General features: G+C 40.8%; 1 protein-coding gene across 1 annotated transcript in view; it reads left to right on the top strand.

Annotated features, from left to right (window-relative positions):
* The window catches only part of PLPP5 (phospholipid phosphatase 5), a gene marked incomplete in the record, with an annotated part of 361,831 nt that overhangs the window by 165,356 nt on the left and 178,763 nt on the right, over positions 1 to 17,712 (top strand).

The following is a 17,712-nucleotide window of genomic DNA, read 5'->3' as shown; positions in this document are numbered from 1 at the left end:
GCTGTGCTTTCTAGTTTCTCTGATGCAGCAGAAAATCTCACATTTTCTGTACATGCTTTTTCTTCTGATTCTAGCAGTTTTTGAAATGTGTCATACTGAAGCCATTTTTTTTCTTCATTTTAACCTCGATTTTTGTAGTTTTATGATTTCAGTGTCTTCCATTTTTTACAGGCTTTTATTTGAATTAAAATACTCCTTCAGTGTTTTTTGTATGTTAATCATCTCTGAGCACATTTGACATATTTTTCTTCTAGATTACTGGAAGCCATATCTTGCATAATAGCTGGAATTTGAACTGATTTTTGTTGAGCAGCTGCAGGATTTTTCAAAGTCTGCGTTTTATCTTCACCTTTTCTAGTTTACTTTCTATCAGGCTACCTTGGTTTCTTCTTTGCTGGCATCCAGGCAGTGTACATACTAGCCAGTAACTGAATTTACTAAAAGTGACAATAATTCCTGACCCATGTCTTCCAATTTTTCTCACAGTGGGAAAGCTGAAGTTAAGCTGTTAATCAGTGTGCCGCCATCTTGGAAAGTCCTGAACTAAAAGCAAAATAAATAAATAAATAAAAATAATGAATTAGATTTTGCTTACAAAAAACTGTTGGTTTAGTAATTGTAAACTACTGCAATTAGACCTGTTCTTCACATTTAAAGAGTATGTATTATTAGGAGTAGCTCATATAATAAAACAGACTATCCCATGTAATGTTGACCATGTCTGTGTAGAGTTTAGTTAGATTAAAATCATAACAGTTTTTTTAGAGAGATAAAAATATGTCCACAAACACCTCGAGCAGCCAAATGAGAGTCGGAGAATCACCAAACACAATTTATTAGTACAAATTAACGCTGCTGATACACGTTTACGTTTTCATGCAAATCACTTCAGATACTGTTACAACACACCGATTCCATTTAAATACTGTGACACTATAGGAAAATAAAATACTATTGGATAATCCAAACTTGAAATGTTTTTGTATATTTAAAAACTCTAAATACTTGTGGTAATCATCATGTTGGTTAAAACAAAATAACAGCACAAGTATTTCATTACTATCCAATACCAAAATATAAAACCCTTAAAAATGCAAAATACAAATATAAAATGCATATATTATAAACAATTCAAATATAAAATGCATATATTATAAAAAATATATGATGATGAAAAATATTATATTAAGTTAAAAAAAATCAAAATGTAGTACTGCCTTCTAGTGGAATTACATAAAATAACATCCAAAGCTGTCATTACAGCTTAGCAGATCTTAATTTTAGAACAGATTTGATGGACAACATATCATTTAAACCGGGTTCCTTGTTGGCTTCTAAAATTATTTGCCAAAACAGTTCCCGGTACTCTAATTTTGCCTCCCACATACCCCCCCCCGAATTTCTTTCGGCACAATTTCAAGAACAAAAAAGGAATAATTGGCTTGTGAACATGTTAATTTATGTCGAAATAGAGCATTCCTAGTATTAGCCTTGTTGATCTCATAATGGTGTTCATAGATCCTGGTCTTAAGTTTACGTTCGGTTTTCCCCGATGTAAAAAGAACCGCATATTTCACAAACAGCTAAGTAAACTAGACCCTTACTGTTGCAATTGGCATAAACTTTACTTGTAATTGCCCTCTTCCTACTAGGAATCTCAATAGAAGAGGCGTTAACAATATAATTGCATTGGGAACATGCCCCGCATTTGTATATACCATGTCTTATGTGGGAACCCATGTACCTTTTTAACCCCTCATATTCGAAAAAATTCTTGAAATTCAAATCTCGTCTATAAGTGAACTGTAAAGGCCCCACTACTGTTGGATTAATGTCAGTTATTTGTTGAAATTTTTCCCATTCACGGTTCACCACCTTCTAATAACATTCGAATTCCCATTATAATCTAGTATATATGAATCTTTCCTGTCTTGTAGCTCATTGCTTGAACTCAACGTTCCAGTTTGTTGGATATCCACCTGATCTTGACCTAAAATGGGTGCAAACCTACCCTTTCTCCCTTCATTAACCTCCCTTACTACTTGCTTAATTCCTTTGGGTAACCTCTATTTTCAAACATTCCGCAGTATATTCTGCATCTTTGGAAGTCATTCTACTTATCCGTACTAACTATCCCTTAATAAGGTTTTTCTTCTGAAAATAGGGATGACCACTATTAAAGTGAAGGTATGAATTCGAAAATGTTTTTTCCGAAAAATTTTTGAACTAAAACAACCTTCCTCTTTTGATATACTAATATCCAAGTAATTGAGGGAGTCATGATCTAAACTGTAGGTGAAATCCAAAAATTGGTGCCTTTTATATAATTCAAGAATTCCAAGAATTTTTCCTATGTATTGGTCCATAATATACAGATATCGTCAAAAAAACGATTGTATAATAACCACCAACCCTTGAATTTGCTATTAAAAATGAATTGGTGTTCCCACCAAGAAAGAACAATATTGGCATACGTGGGGGCACAACCTGCCCCCATTGCCACTCCTTGGTTCTGTTTATAAAATTCTCCCTCAAAATACATGTAGTTGTTGTTTAATACAATTTCCATGAACAGGAGAATATTGTTAAAATCACTTTGTGAAAAATGACCAAATACTAACCTGTATTCCCTCCAGCCAATTTAAACCAATCTCGTGGGGATACACCCGTACAAATCAACAATATCAAGAGTAATGAAAATCAATGAATCCCTATACAGTTCGGATTTCAATTTTCTAAGCAAATCCCACGAATCTCTTAGTACTGCTGTACCCATAAATGCCAAATCTTTAAGTTTGTTGTCTAAAAAACGTGAAATAGGTGTTGTAATAGCACCCTCAGAAGAGACAACTAATCCCAAAGGTGGGTCAGCAGTACATTTGTGGACCTTGGGGATACCGAATACTGAAGGGACTCTAGGAAATTTGTTATACAAGAAATTATGGATTTCGGAACTAATGGAACCTTCTAATAGTAAATCATCCAACAACAAATGTATTTTCGAATTAGCTACATTTACCTCATTAATTGAGGCCAAACTATATTTGGAAGAATTTTGTAATTTCATTTTTCATTTTTGACTCATACTCAATACTGTCCATCAAGACCGTACTACCTCCCTTGTCTGGTTGCATAATCCTAATGGTACGGTCTGATTTCAGGTTTTCCAAGTACTGTTTTTCCCTCACAGATAAATTGGGAAAAACCTTATGGTTCTGAACCTCTTTCCTAATCCTTTCCAAAATAACTTCTAAATTTTTTAGTTGTGGATGCAATGGGGGATTAAACGTCCTTTTTCTTTAAACTTAGGTTCCTTATGATATTAGTTCCTGAATTCCCAAAGTATAACGCCAAATTCTTTTTTCTAATAAACAACTTTAAATCAACTATAGATTTTACCAAATCAGCTTTCCTAGTTGGAATATATTTAAAACCCTTTGAAAATAAATCAAAATGTCCTTGATCTAATATAATATGACTGTAATTAAAAATATTGTACCCCTGATAGGTATATACATTGTTAGACATTGTTATTGAATCATTGACATGATAATTTATAATCTCCTGTTCATTCCCTGTTTGTTGGAATAATGGCTGTAATTGTAGTATATCTGGGGTTTGTTCCGTATTCTGTTGGACCTCCTGGGTAAGGGAGGGTATGACTGGTCTAAAGGGAATTCCCCCTGTACAAAGGGCTGACCAAAATTATTGTCCGAAGATCCATGACCCCCCTCATAACCATCTTGGTTAAAAACGTCACCTTCTTGTAATGCAAATTTCTTGAAAGGCTTAGGGTTTGGGTAGGCAACACTGTCCTTGTATTCTTTAAGATCCCTCTGTAATTTACCCTGTTTCCTGGACATATTCAGTGTAAATTTTTTATCTATTTGTACAAATATGTCGTGATATTTAACTTTTTCATCTTCTACTGTAAAAAGCAAATCCTTTAAAATACTATCGTTCACCTTCTCCATTTCTTTTAACAAAAACACTTTTTCTTTTTCATTCTCATCCTTAATAGCCTTCACAATATCCAACCTGCAATTGTCAAAAATTTTTATAAGATTGGAATGAAATTCAGACCCCAATTGAACCCTATTTGGGTACTTACTAACTCTTGTCCTTTCGGTACAATCTTATGTTTTAAACATTCATTCAAATACACATTATCACATTCCAAACTTTTGAATTTGTCCATTAAAACATATAAACAATCCAAATTCTCCCTATATGTAGGGGTTCTATGGGCCATGCAAACTTGTTCACCCTTGTTAGTTAAGTCGTATTTTCTGGATATAATATCCTTGAATTGCAAAACATTGGTATTCATACCAGTATCAGAATTAAAGTCACATTGTATAGTGTTAATATTGGCGCCTAAATTGGATCCCTCCATGGACGGACCTGGTTGTGCGGACGTTCCTTCTCTGATAAAAATGTTAGGTATTCCGACAAAATCATTAGTTCCACTGATGTTCTGAGATGGCAAAACTTGCGAATTCAAACTTGGCAGTTGTGCTAACCTGTTGCCACATCTCTTCAACATTTCCTGGTTGTCCGGAACACCTGACAGAATAGCCACAATTGTTTGGCAAGCTGGTGTAAGCAATTCTATCAGCTGGGAGAGCTGACCGATCATCTTACGCAGTTCTCCCCTTCCACTTCTGGGCAAGTCGTCCTCAGACTCCACTCCTGGTTGCTCCGCCATCAAAGAAAAAAACAATAACAACAAAGGATGACCACTAAAGAAAACCAAAAACAGCCACAAACACCTCGAGCAGCCAAATGAGAGCTGGAGAATCACCAAACACAATTTATTAGTACAAATTAACGCTGCTGATACACGTTTACGTTTTCATGCAAATCACTTATATATAAAAATATGTACTGATAAATTATTCAAAAGTGAAAAGTGAATTTATCATATTACCTCCAAGCAGGTTATTTGGGTCACTGACTGTTGATTGAAAAAAGTGGTATATTTGTTTAAATTCCATTATTTCAAGTGGTTGTTGGAAAGATTTGATTAGTTTAAAGACAAGTTAGGAATGTCTTATGCTAAGTTGTGTTTTTTCATTTATAAAAGTAAGGGAAAATATACATCTTTGACAAAATTTTGACAAAATGTTTGTCCAGCTAGGCAACTAACTTTTTTTTTAATTGAAGTACTTTGCTTACCATAATCTTCTTGATCTCTTTACTAAGTAGCAAACATAAAAGTAACTAGATGACCAGCTTTCTTTTTATGTAATAGTTCCTTTGCTTCCCATATTCTGTGGGCTGTATCCCCTAAGTTGTCATTAGTTCACTTTTTCCTATTTCTTTCAGGAAGTCAGTGTCACATCATCATCAGTCTGTGTGACCATATCAACTAGAGCCAACTTTTACACCATTCATTGAGTGGCTATCCCTAATTAATAAACATAAATGTTGGGTTCTCTGAGGAAACTGTATTGTATGTAAAATGTGCTCATTTAGGAGACCCTTACACTTAAGCATGGTTATTGCAGGGTTTACCCATGGCAGCTGATGGTATGGCCATGGTGGCAAGGACTGGCATTGTAGTTTGCCGCTATGCCTAGTTGCACCTCTGTAATTTTGCAGAGAGCTTTAAGATATCATTTGTGAATGCTTCATTCAGTGGTTGACTCTGTATAATCCTAAAGTTAAAGATATGTTGACAAGGAGAGAGCAGGAGGGTAAGACATTGTATGCAGTAGTGGTTCGCTTTTCTACCCCTCAATAGACGTTTTCCCATAGTCAGAGGGGAGGTAAGCGGCTGTTATGGAAATCTCATACGTTTGCCTAGGACACTTCTAGTAATATATTCCCATTAGGGTAGATGGGGGGGACTTTATTGGACATCACCCTAGAAGAAGGAGTGGTCCACAAAATCAGAGTCTCAAAGAACCCTTCTCCGAGAAACCTTTTCAATGCTCCTGAAGTTCTGCCCTGCTTCTGCTGTCTGGTGGCATCAGGGGTGCTGTTGGCTCTCCACTCTCAAAGTTAGGAGGCCATCACCTCAGATTCCTGGTTGTTGAGGGTCATTACCAGAGGGCACGTGATCCCCTTTCTATTTCACCCAAATATGTTCAACAAAAATCTTTTCTAGATGTTTCACTTGCATCAGCAAAATGAAGCAGCAGGAGTAATACAAAAACTGCTGATCATCCAGGAGGTTCCAGGATATAGTCACGATTCATTTTTGGTCCCTAAGAAAAACAAGGACCTCAGAGACCTCAAATTCTGGATGGTAATGATGTAGTCTATTCTACCCCTTCTGGAAAAAGACAACTGGATGTGCTTGATGGACCTCAAGGATGTTTACTATTATATAAAGATAGCCAGACATTTCAGCAGGTTTATGCACTTCCGGCTGGAAGCCAGTCACTATCAATTTTGATTACTTTCACTCATTCTCACCACAGTAGCCCAGATGTTCACCAAATACATCTCAGTGTTAGCAGCCTGGCTCAGGCTGCAGGGGTTCTAGGTCTTCCCTTAAGTAGACAATTGGTTCCTTATGTTTACTTCAAAGGCATCACTAGTTCATGCAAGTGACTCTTTATTCCATCTGTTTCTAGTCCTAAGGATTACAGTGAAATCTGATAAATTAAAACTAGAGCCAATCCAGGCTTTGGAATTAATAGGTTGCTGTCTGTCATTGCTCTTTCTTCAGGCCCATCATGTTCTTTCTCAAATGCCACCCACTCTCTCATCCTTCATCCTTTTGAGTTGATGGTGGCTACCATCTTGATAGGTTTAAGTCCAGTGGTCTCTGACAACTCATCCTATGCAGTTTCTTATAAGATTGATTGTTTGTCACAGCCACAACTCTTGGTGGATGATCTCTAGTAGTATGTGTTGTCAGGGTGCCCCTTCATCTTTCCCCCTCCCTCCACTACTGTGACCATGGAAGCTTCCTTCCCGGGAAGTGTGGTCCAGGCTACCTGGTTACAGTTGGAAACCAATTTGCAGATCAATGTTTTAGATATTAAAGAAGTCATCTTGGCATTACAGACTTTTCACGACTGCCTCCGCAAAGGTGTTATATGGATCCAGACCAGTAATATGGCTGTGGTCTGGTATATTGACAAAAAATTTGGAATCTGTTCTAAACCCCTATGTCAAGAGGCTGTGAGGGTATGGCAATGGGTGATGTCTTCCCATTACTTTCTGATTGCAATGCTCATCCTGGAGAAGTCCAACATCCTAGCAGATGAGCCCTAATTCCCCAAAAAGGGTGTTCACCAAGCAATATTCTAGTCCAAGCTTGCCCTCCCCCCAAATCTCCTCTGCACATACCCCTCACTCCCCTGGTAGTAAAATTTTTTTTTTACAGAAAGTAGCATGGTGCAAGCCAGATGTAATCCTCATAGCCCTCTTCTGGCCCAGACACGTTTGGTTCCCCCTTGCTAAAACCCTGCCTGGTTCACCTTTTTTGGGTTCTTGATCTAATCTCATACCCATTTGGCCAGCCTCAAATCCCTCAAACTGACCATTTGATTCTTCCTCTTCCAATGATGGCTAAAAATCCTAAGCTGTCTGCCAGAGTGGTCATATTCTTTCTTTTTTTTCAAAAGTCTTCCATTTGGAATATTTATTGCAGCAAATGGAGAAGTAGTAGTATTTGGAAATTTCTAAGGTTATTGACCCTTTTTTGTCACCCTTAGGTGCTATTTGGATTCTTAGCTGGTATTTTTCAGTTGGGGGTGAGCTAATCGTATAACAAGATCTAGTTAGTGTCCATCTCCATTTTTCACATTTGTCAGTATCACTATAAGCTCCTTGAGATTTTCTAAACCATTTTTGAAAGGAACCTTTCTTCTCGGGTCCCCCATTGAGTGATACAGTTCCTCCTTGGGAATTGTCCTTTGCATGACCGGCTTTAACAAGGTCCCCTTTTCAGTCTGCTGTTAATGTAGACATGAAGTCTACATTAACAGCAGAAAACTGTTTTCTTGGTTGCAGACACATCTGCTAAGTGATTGTCATTTATGGTGAAATGGTTTTCTCATGTAAGCCTCCTTGTCTAATTTTTTTACAAGGACAGTATCATTACAAAATAATCCAGTCTTTTTGCTGGTGGCTGCTGAGTGTAACTTAGTCAGTTTACTCATTTACAAGTTTTTTTCCCCTAAAGTTTAGTAATAAGGGGAATACATGCTTCACTGTTTGGATCTGCACCGACAATTATGATTTCACTTATGCAGAGCAAAGGACATCAGGAAATCTGACCACCTTTTTGTGTTCTTCTCCAGAGTTACTCTAACAAAAGGGGTATCCTAAGTTCATGTTGTCTCTTTAATTTTCAAGGCTAAGGGATTGTCTTTATCCTACAAACCAAAGGTTCATTAAACTAGATTAGTTGTTGCTTCAACAGCTTTCTGTAGCCATACATATTTGGATGAAGTCTGCTTATCATCTAGTTGTTGCTTCAACAGCTTTCTGTAGCCATGCATGTTTGGATGAAATCTGCTTATCATCTACTTGGTCTATCGATTTTGATTACTTTTGTGAGTCAATACAACCTTGACACTCAGTAATTGTGAAGGGCTACATTGGTTCCACCATTCTCTGGAATGTTCTCTGTTAGTACCACACAGATCATCCTGCTTGGGTCTCAGTCCTACACACTGAGGCAGACAGAAGAAACAACATTAGATACAAAAGTTGTGTATTTAATGCTGGATTTATTTTCTTCCATCCATTTCAACTTCCCTTTACTCTCTCCCTTGTCCAAGTTATGATATGTGTTTTTGGTTTCTGTTGGTCCTTGCAAGCCTTCCTGGAGTCTTCTGCATATTAGACCCTCTTGGTTCTTGGTCTGGTGTTCTTGAGCTAGGTGTTTTTCTTCAGAGGGATCTAGTGTGGGTGGGGCAAACTCTGTATGAGGAGATTTGGTAGTGTAGAGCATTATTGATTATGAGCTCTAGCTTTGGAGGCAAAAGTTTAAAGTGCTGGCTTCAAATGCGATCAAATCCAATAACCCACAGGTTGAGATGGTTCTACCGTTATGGCATGTAAAAAACATTCATTTTTAAATAAGCAGTATAACAGTGGTCACCATGACAGGTGACATTTTTAATATTGATTGGTTTAGAAAAATTCTTATTACCATAGATAAAGGTAGAAAAGCTGAATTTAAATTTAGTAACTGCAGTCTGTAGAAGGTTGTGGGGGAAAAATAATTTATATAAAATTTTTATTTTAATGTACTTTAGTCAGATGATTTCAAAGCATCTGTTACTTATGTGAAAAAAAGAGCAATTTTCAGCGTTTCCAGAGTGGTGATAGTGAATCATAATAATAGTTTGGTCAGAGGTTTGTCTAGCTTTGGTAAAACATAATTATTGCTACTGTATTTCACACTGAGCTGATCGAAGGAAAGACACTGAGGAAACTCAGAGCTATAATGTATAACATTAAGTATCCTGTTTTTTGTTTATTTTGTTCTTTATTTCTTTGTTATTTATAGCACCTTGTGTACTGTGTATTTTTCTAGCTAGTTTCACTGTGTGTGAGGTATTAACTGGAATCTGTCCACTTTTATTAAGCATCTGTTGGGTTGTTTGTTTCTGATAACTTGTTGCAGTTAAACTCTTTTTTTCTAGAGGCTCCTTTAGCTGTTTAAAACTTTCATTTAAAGGCTCACTGCTGCTTTTCAGCTGTGAGAAACATTTCTGCAGTTTGTTTCCCACCCTCCCTCCGTGTTGGTATAGTGTTTTTATAGTTGGTGGCTTTGCAGTTGCCCGCTCCTAGTGTAAATTTGATCTGGGACCCTCCTCCCAGTCTAGTGTCATTACCTCATTCTACCCAGTACAAGGAGAACATTTGAGAAGGCCAATAAGCTTAGTTTATGCTACTCCTTTCTCTCTCTCCTTTCTCTCTTTCCACTTAAATTTTTTTTTTTTTTTTTTTTTTTTTTTAATCTGCTTTTACTGTATTTGTGTTTCTTCCTACTTTATTTTGCTTTTATGTCATCTTAAAAGTACTCAATTGTATTTATTACTGCTTGGTGTAACTCATTCTAAACCTTTTAGTTTAAGCACTTGGGCTTCAGACCAGTTGTTTTATAGTGCCTGCATATTTGAACTGCTTCTTACTGAAATTAGTACACCTTGTTTGCTGTAGCATAGACTAGATCCAGGCCTGCTGAATCTAGCTTTGTTTGTATGCTTGTTGTTTGTTTACTTGTTATTTTCCTGAAATGCTAATTCCACCTGAAACGCAGCTTTTCAGCGCTTCTGTGGATCCCTAGTGATATCTGCATTGCTTACTGTACTTATTTCCTTGTTTCACTTGAAAGAAGGTTACTGTTTGTCATTTTTGCATTTAAGTTACCTGTAACACATTGCATTTAAGTTACCTGGCACTTGCTCACTAAGTCAGCACTAAAAAATTAAAAGCACTACACCCTCACAAACTCCCATTGAGTACCTTGTTCCCCATTGGCCCTTTTTTCAATTATAAAGGAATTCCCAATACTATTCTAGCATGTCCAAAGGTCTGTTGTCAATCTCCTCTCCGGTCCAGCTGGTGAATCTGGGAATCTTGAGGCAATGTTACAACTGCCTCATGTACACAGACAACCCTCACCTCCTCCCAACAAATTCCAACACATGTGAGAGATGCAACCATATAGCCAAACTGGAGGCTAAGCTCTCTCAACTCAGTACTGGCGTAACCAGTCAGGTGGAGAAGGAAACCACACTCACTACAATTCCAGTCTCACATAGACCTACCACGACAGCAAACCAAACACATAAACACACAAAAACATACTCGAAGGCTCTAAATAAAAATCTGCCTAAGCAGCAGAGACCTCCAAAGCAGACACCCAAGCAACCGCTACCCCAAAACAAAACACGTGCAACACATAGCTCACAAAGCCAGTGTGCCGAACAGTCACAGCCCTTAAGGCTAAACAACACACCTGATAAACTTGTAATAGGTGACTCTATCGTCAGGCACACTGATGTCCCGCTCACCAGGCTGAACAAGGAGAAGGTCACGGTGAGCAGCCTGTCGGGCGCTAGGATCCGCCACATAACACAAGCAGTCATTCTCCATGCTGGTGTGAATGACCTGAGACGTACCTCCCTGGACTACATGAAAAGAGACATAGAGGAGCTCTCTGAGCATGTAGCCCAGGCCGGTATGACCCTGACCTTGAGTATCATCTTACCCTCACCAAGAATGATGCCACAATATGAAGACAAGATGATCAATTTCAACAATTGGCTTAAGTATTGGTGTCATTCAAAGGGGATCCAATGCCTGTCAGCCTGGGATGACATGCTCGACAAGCCACGATGCTTCACTAGGGACGGCTTGCACCGGTCACCCCTGGGCTTTCGGATATTGGCAAAGGCTCTTGCTACCCCCATAGTGCCTTTTTAGGCAAGGCTCAAAAGACAAACCCACCCCCATACGTATCACAAGGGATAAGAAACTAAGAGTAATGCTACTCAACACCAGAAGTCTAAACCTCAAGATGCATGCACTCGAAACTCTCCTTAGCATGGAGAACATCGATATCTGTGCAGTAACAGAAACCTGGTTCAAGGCTCCCGAGAGCACCCCAGCACTACCAGGTTATACCTCATACCATGCTTTTCGGCCCCAAAACTTGGACCGAATCACAAAAGGAGGGGGACTATCAATATTCGACAAAGATACCCACACCTCCAGGTTGGTGGCACAGCACGAAGCATCAGAGACTATCCATGTGCAACTAACAGTGGGTAAAACTGCCTTCCAGTTTATAGCCTGCTACAGACCACCCACCCAAACCCAGGAACCCCACTCGGCCTTCCTGAGAACACTAGAAAATATGAAGGTCTCTCCAAACACCATTATATTGGGCGACTTCAACTACCCAAACATAGACTGGCAGCATTACTCTAGCTCCAACACGCTAGCCCAAAGATTCCTAGAATTTATAAACTCAAATGCTATGGAACAACTTGTTACCACTCCCACAAGAGGGGAAAACATACTGTACCTGATCATCACCAACATGGGGACTCTGTGCTCCAGACCAGCAGTGTATCCCTCACTGGTAAGATCAGACCATAAACTAATCTCACTGGATAGCAACGACCACAAGAACCTACCCTACTCTGTAAAGGCTGTTGGCCGAGGCGCTAGAGAAGTGAAATTTTTCTGTTCATTAAATTTTAGAAAGTTGAGCTGTTACTGGTGTTCTTGTGGTCGTTGCTATTATATGATATTTCAGAAGTGTTGTTGTCAAATATAATCTCACTGGATATTCACATCCCGACCCCACCCCCTGCCCAGAAAACCACAGTGAAAAACTTCTCTAAAGCAAATTTCACACTCCTTAAAACCGAGGTGGAATCCTTCAAAGCCCCCGGGCCTGAGGAAAATACGGCCCAGACCGCAGAATCCTTTATAAATGCATTCTATGAACACCTTCAGAAATGCATGGATCATGCAATCCCAAATAAAACCAAGATCCAATCCTCCAAAGGCAGACGTCCTGTCTGGTGGACCCTAGCCATAAACAAACTATACAATAGAAGGAGGAAGCTACTACATGATAGAGCAAAATCCCAAAAAGGGAAGGCATCTCTTATCAGTATTAGCAAAAAACTACGGGCACTCATAAAATCGTCTAAGGCCAGCTTCGAGAGAAAAATTGCACAGGACACTAAGGATAATCACAAGGCTTTCTTTAGTTATGTTAGGAACCTGGGTGGGAATTCCTAGATATGCTCAGAATTAGTCCAAAATGACAAAAAATACACCAAACCCACAGACATTGCCAACATCCTAGCTGGCAGGTTCAGTGTAAACTTCTCCCCCCCCCTCCCCACCAAAAGGGCAAATATCTATCCCAGCAGAGTGCTGCCCCCCTGACATCTCAGATGCTCAGGTAAGAGCCGCCCTCTCCAAAGCAAAAAACCCAGCATCAATGGGACCAGACGGTGTCTCGGGCTGCGTCCTACATGAACTCCAAGAAGAGCTAAACCCAAACATAAAACTACTGTTCAATCTCAGCCTTACTACAGGATATGTACCCAAAGAGTGGCGTACAGCAACAGTGGTCCCTCTCCACAAAGGTGGTGCCTCAACGGATCCTGGAAACTATCGCCCCATAAGCCTGACTAGCTTGGTCTGCAAAGCTATGGAAAGGATTATCATGGACCTCATAAATAAAGATATTGGGGACCTACAGACACTGGATCCTACACAGTTCGGCTTTGTTAAGGGCAGATCCTGCCTCTTAAACCTGGTTGATTTCTTTGAAACAGTCACCAAGGCCATTGACGAGGGGAAGGTGGTCCACACAGCCTACCTGGACCTCGCAAAAGACTTCGATACAGTACCCCACTCTGGCATTATATAAAACCCTATGTCACTAGATGGATTGAAAACTGGCTCAAGGACCGAACCCACATGCTTAGAATTGCTGGAGCCATTCAGACTCCAAACCAGTTACAAGTGGCGTCCCACAAGGCTCAGTCCTGGGACCTCTCCTGTTCAGTATATATTTCTCGGAGGTACAGGCCAACACGGAAGGACTGTGGCTGACCAAGTTCGCAGATGACTGCAAACTGGGCGCCATAATCGACTCTCCAGCCAACACAAGCATCCTCCAAAAGGGCCTCATAGAAACAGACAACTGGTGCCAGAGCCATGGCCTCAAGCTAAACACAAAAACAAAGTGCCCACAAATTACCACATAGGTGGTAATCCATTAAGTACAGAAGAAGTAATTAGGGACCTGGGGACCCAAGTTGATAGCAATCTCTCATTTGACAACCACGTGGCCAAAGTGGTTAGAAAAACATTTTATATAGCCCACCTAATCATGAAGGGATTCACATCTAGTTCAGGGGAGGTCATCGTGCCTCTTTACTCATCCCTCATCAGGCCCATAATTGAGTACAATGCCCCTTTTGGGATGTACCTTACCAGACACCTGCAGCAACTGGAAAGACCCCAAAAGTACCTCACCAAGAGGATCAAAGGGCTCAAACAGATGCCATATGCTGCCTGGTTAAAGAAACTCCAGCTCTACTCAGTGGTATACCGCCTGCTCAGAGGCGATCTGTACCTGACGTATAAAGCCATGTCCAACCCGGAATTAATGGACATGCTGCACCTCAGAAAATCCCGAATCCATCGAGCACGTGCTCGAGAGACTTGAACCTCAGCACTGAAATAAATAGGACATGCTGGAGGGACAGATTCATAACCCAGAGGCCCCCTTCACTCTGCCTAGGCAGAGTCCCTCATTGACTCTCTTCAAGTGGAATCTTATTGAGTGGATGGGAGATCGTAGGTTTACCCCAGGTATCACTTCTGTGTCACTGTTAGACAGAGGCACAGTATACTAACCTCCTTAAAGGGCATAGCAAAATTAATTTAAAATGGGTGGCGAAAGCCAAACACACTCTGGCTAGGCTTATAAATGCCCAAGGGCAGATAGCCTAGTATGAACCTATGAACCTATAATTGAAATGAGGAGATTATATAAGGTGTAACATACTCGATTCTGTTGGGTAAACCTCTTTACCTGACCACTTATTAGTGCTATTGGCCTGTAGGTGGAGGGATCTAATAAGTAAATATTTTGTTTAGGAATTAAAATCATCTTGGACCAGTTTAGATAAGGTCAGATGTCCATTTATTCATATGTTGCAGTGTTCATAACATGAGGGAGTTTGCCGTACCAATCCTGAGAACTTTTCTGGTGTCAGTCAGATTGTCTTCTCCAGTCGTCACTCATCAGACAAGTTGCAGATCCCTATCACATAAATACCTCATTGGGGGGGGGGGGGTTCCTTATTAATTATTGCTACTGTATTCTTTTGAGGTTACATGTCCGCTAGGAAGGGCAAGTGTCAATGTGGAAGGCAGATTCCACATAAGGACTGTCACGACCTTTGTCTCTTTTGCCTAGGCCCTGACCATGGCCATACTAATAGCTCTGTTTGCAAGGCTGTTGTCCCACAAACCCTACATAGCTGTTTAGCTTCTCTGAGTTTATATCTAGATAACCAGTGCCTTACATGCCTTTTACGCAATATGGAAGGTACGGCGGGCCCTTCAGGTGAGCCACTAGCTAAGAAGGCCAAGAAATCTAGACATGACTTATCTGCTGCTCCTCCTGTTCTGGATGTCTCTCCCAAGGCTGATGCTGGCCCAGAAACCATTCCAGAGTGGGTAGGCACTCTTTTGACTGGTATCAGTATGGAGGCCATGAAGGACCCTACAGCACTTCCACGGGGGATATGCAGGCATCCACTCCAGATGTATGGGGGGGAACCTCTGCTCACTGTGACTTAAGGCTTGCGTGGCATTCCACAGATCATTGTCCGAGAAGATGTCCCTACCAATATTGTTGAGTATAGGCAGACATCGGGTCCACCCACTTTCCACCGCATGGATGTTCCTCAAAAGAAAAACGTAAAACTAAACTTACTTCCCCTGCCCCCCAGGAATAATGGGCAGATTGCCAAGCCTTTTCCCAATGGCTGTTCAATGCCTTTATGGCCCTGAGACAATCTTCATCTCTCTCCTTCCCTTCCTCTCTCTGCACCACAAAAGAGAATTTCTTCAGTGAAGAGGATTCTTCTGGGAATGAATCTTCGGCTTATTCTGTCCAGATTTCTTCTCCTTTGGGATATGCTTCCCCAGAAGAAGAATCAAATGAAACAGCTTCCCCTAGAGAGGATATTTCTTTTGGGGAAGTCATTGTAAAAATGGGATAGTTTTTCAAATGGGATTCTTCTCTGGTGTCAGACACCCAAAAAAGATGATAAGACGTGCTGCAGATTGACTCTCCTTCCCTGTCTGCCATACCTCCTGTTCTGCCAACCTTCCTGGATGCATTGTCTGCAGCTTCTAAGTGCCCTGACTCTTAACCTCCTGCCCATAAAAGGCCAGACATGTTTTATAAAGTGCCAGAGGGTTCCAAATTTCTGTTTAAATGTCCCTCTGCAGACCCTGCAACAATTTCGGTATCTGCTGACAAGGCCACTAAGATGCTGCATTCCACTTCCCTGCTCTCTTCGGACAAGGGGAGTAAAGTTATGGAGAGACTGGTAAAGAAAGTTTATACTTCAGCTACCTTGGCATTCAGAGCCATAAATTACAAGATCCATATGGCTAAATACTCTTTAGCTCTTCTCTCAGACGCTAGTAAGCTACTTTCAGAGCTCCCAGTCTTTCCTACTAAGGCTAAGCAGTTGACCATCCTTAACTCCTCTGCTGAGGTTACACAGCATTCCATAAAGTGTAGCTGTGATACTGTGGAGGCATCAGCTAGAGCGACTGCATCTGAGTCAGCTCTCAGGAGATACTCCTGGCTCAAACGTCAACCTTTGCCTCATGACATTAAGGCAAAAATCATGGATCCCCCCTGGACAGCAAGGTATTATTTGGTATCTCTGCTGCAGAACACGTCTTTACAGGAAAAGGGCAAAGAGCTGCAAGACCTGAAGTACATTTTTGTCTCCCCAGTCCCTAGGTTTCAGTGGAACTACCCTACTAAGACCCCATTTGTAAGGAAGTCTTCTAGGCCCCAGTCTTCAAAGGGCAAAAGAGATACTAGGAAATAATTTTCCTCTAAAGCTACCTCCTCAATTCCTGCTGCTCATGAATGTGCCTTTCAGACAAAGCCAGTTAGCCTGTGACTACCTGCCTCCTGGCAGCCAAACTCCTCTTTCCCTTCGCCTTTCCCTGTCTCTCTCTCTCTGCTTGGAAGCCGATCACTCAGGACTCTTGGGTCCTATCCATCATCCTTCAAAGATACTTTATGGTGTGAAGACTCCTTCCTTTTTTCCTTCAGGGGTATTCCGCAATCTCTAAGGGAACAACTGGAACTCTTTCTCAAAATCGTTTTCACTCTTGTCTCTCAAGGCACCATTCAGGAGGTGTCACCTTCCCAAGTAGGAAAAGGGTTTGGTCCCTAGGAAGGATGGTCCTTGGAGACCCATTCTAGACCTATCCCATCTAAACACTTTCTTTGAAGGTTCCCACTTTTTGCATGTTATCTTTTTCCACTCTTCTTACTCTCTTCCTTCCTCAGACCTTTATGGTGTCCTTGGGCATCAAAGATGCTTATCTTCATATTCTCATTCATCCTTGGTTCAGGAAGTATCTTTACTTTACTATTGCTTCCTCACATTTTCAATTCTCTACCTTGCCTTTTGGATTGTCTACAGCCCCAAGGGTCTTCACAAAATGCTTAGCTCCTGTCATAGCCTTCTGCAGGCTACAGGGCATACAAATTTTCCCATACCTGGGCAATCTTCCTCTCCAGTCTCAGACTGCAGATACCATTCAGGAGAATCTTTTCTTCGTGGTGTCACTGTTGGGGGGGGGGGGAGGGGGGGCTAGGATTCACAATCAACTACCAAAAAATCTACCCCGGTTCCTTCTCAGGACCCAGTTTTCTTTGGATGCAGGATCCAATCAGGCAGGATGCTGGCCTCCTTACCAACAGAAAAGGTCCTGTCCCTCACTTCCTACTTCAGGTACTCTTGGCCCTGTAATCCCTGACTGCCAGGGAGTTTCTTTGCCTCCTGGGGTTCATGGCATCCACTATTCCCATGCTACCACTAGCCAAGTTCCACATGAGGAAATTCCACTGGTTCCTGAGAACAGTATGGGTACAGCACTCCCATCCTCTGGAGTTTATCCCCTTCTACCTTGCCTGAAAAAGGAGCTACACTG

This window comes from Protopterus annectens, chromosome 9.part0 (genome assembly GCF_019279795.1).
Source record: "Protopterus annectens isolate FY-2018-M chromosome 9.part0, PAN1.0, whole genome shotgun sequence".
Lineage (NCBI taxonomy): Eukaryota > Metazoa > Chordata > Ceratodontiformes > Protopteridae > Protopterus > Protopterus annectens.
Note: the sequence above shows the minus strand (reverse complement) of the source record. Positions and strands in the feature narration are given on the sequence as shown.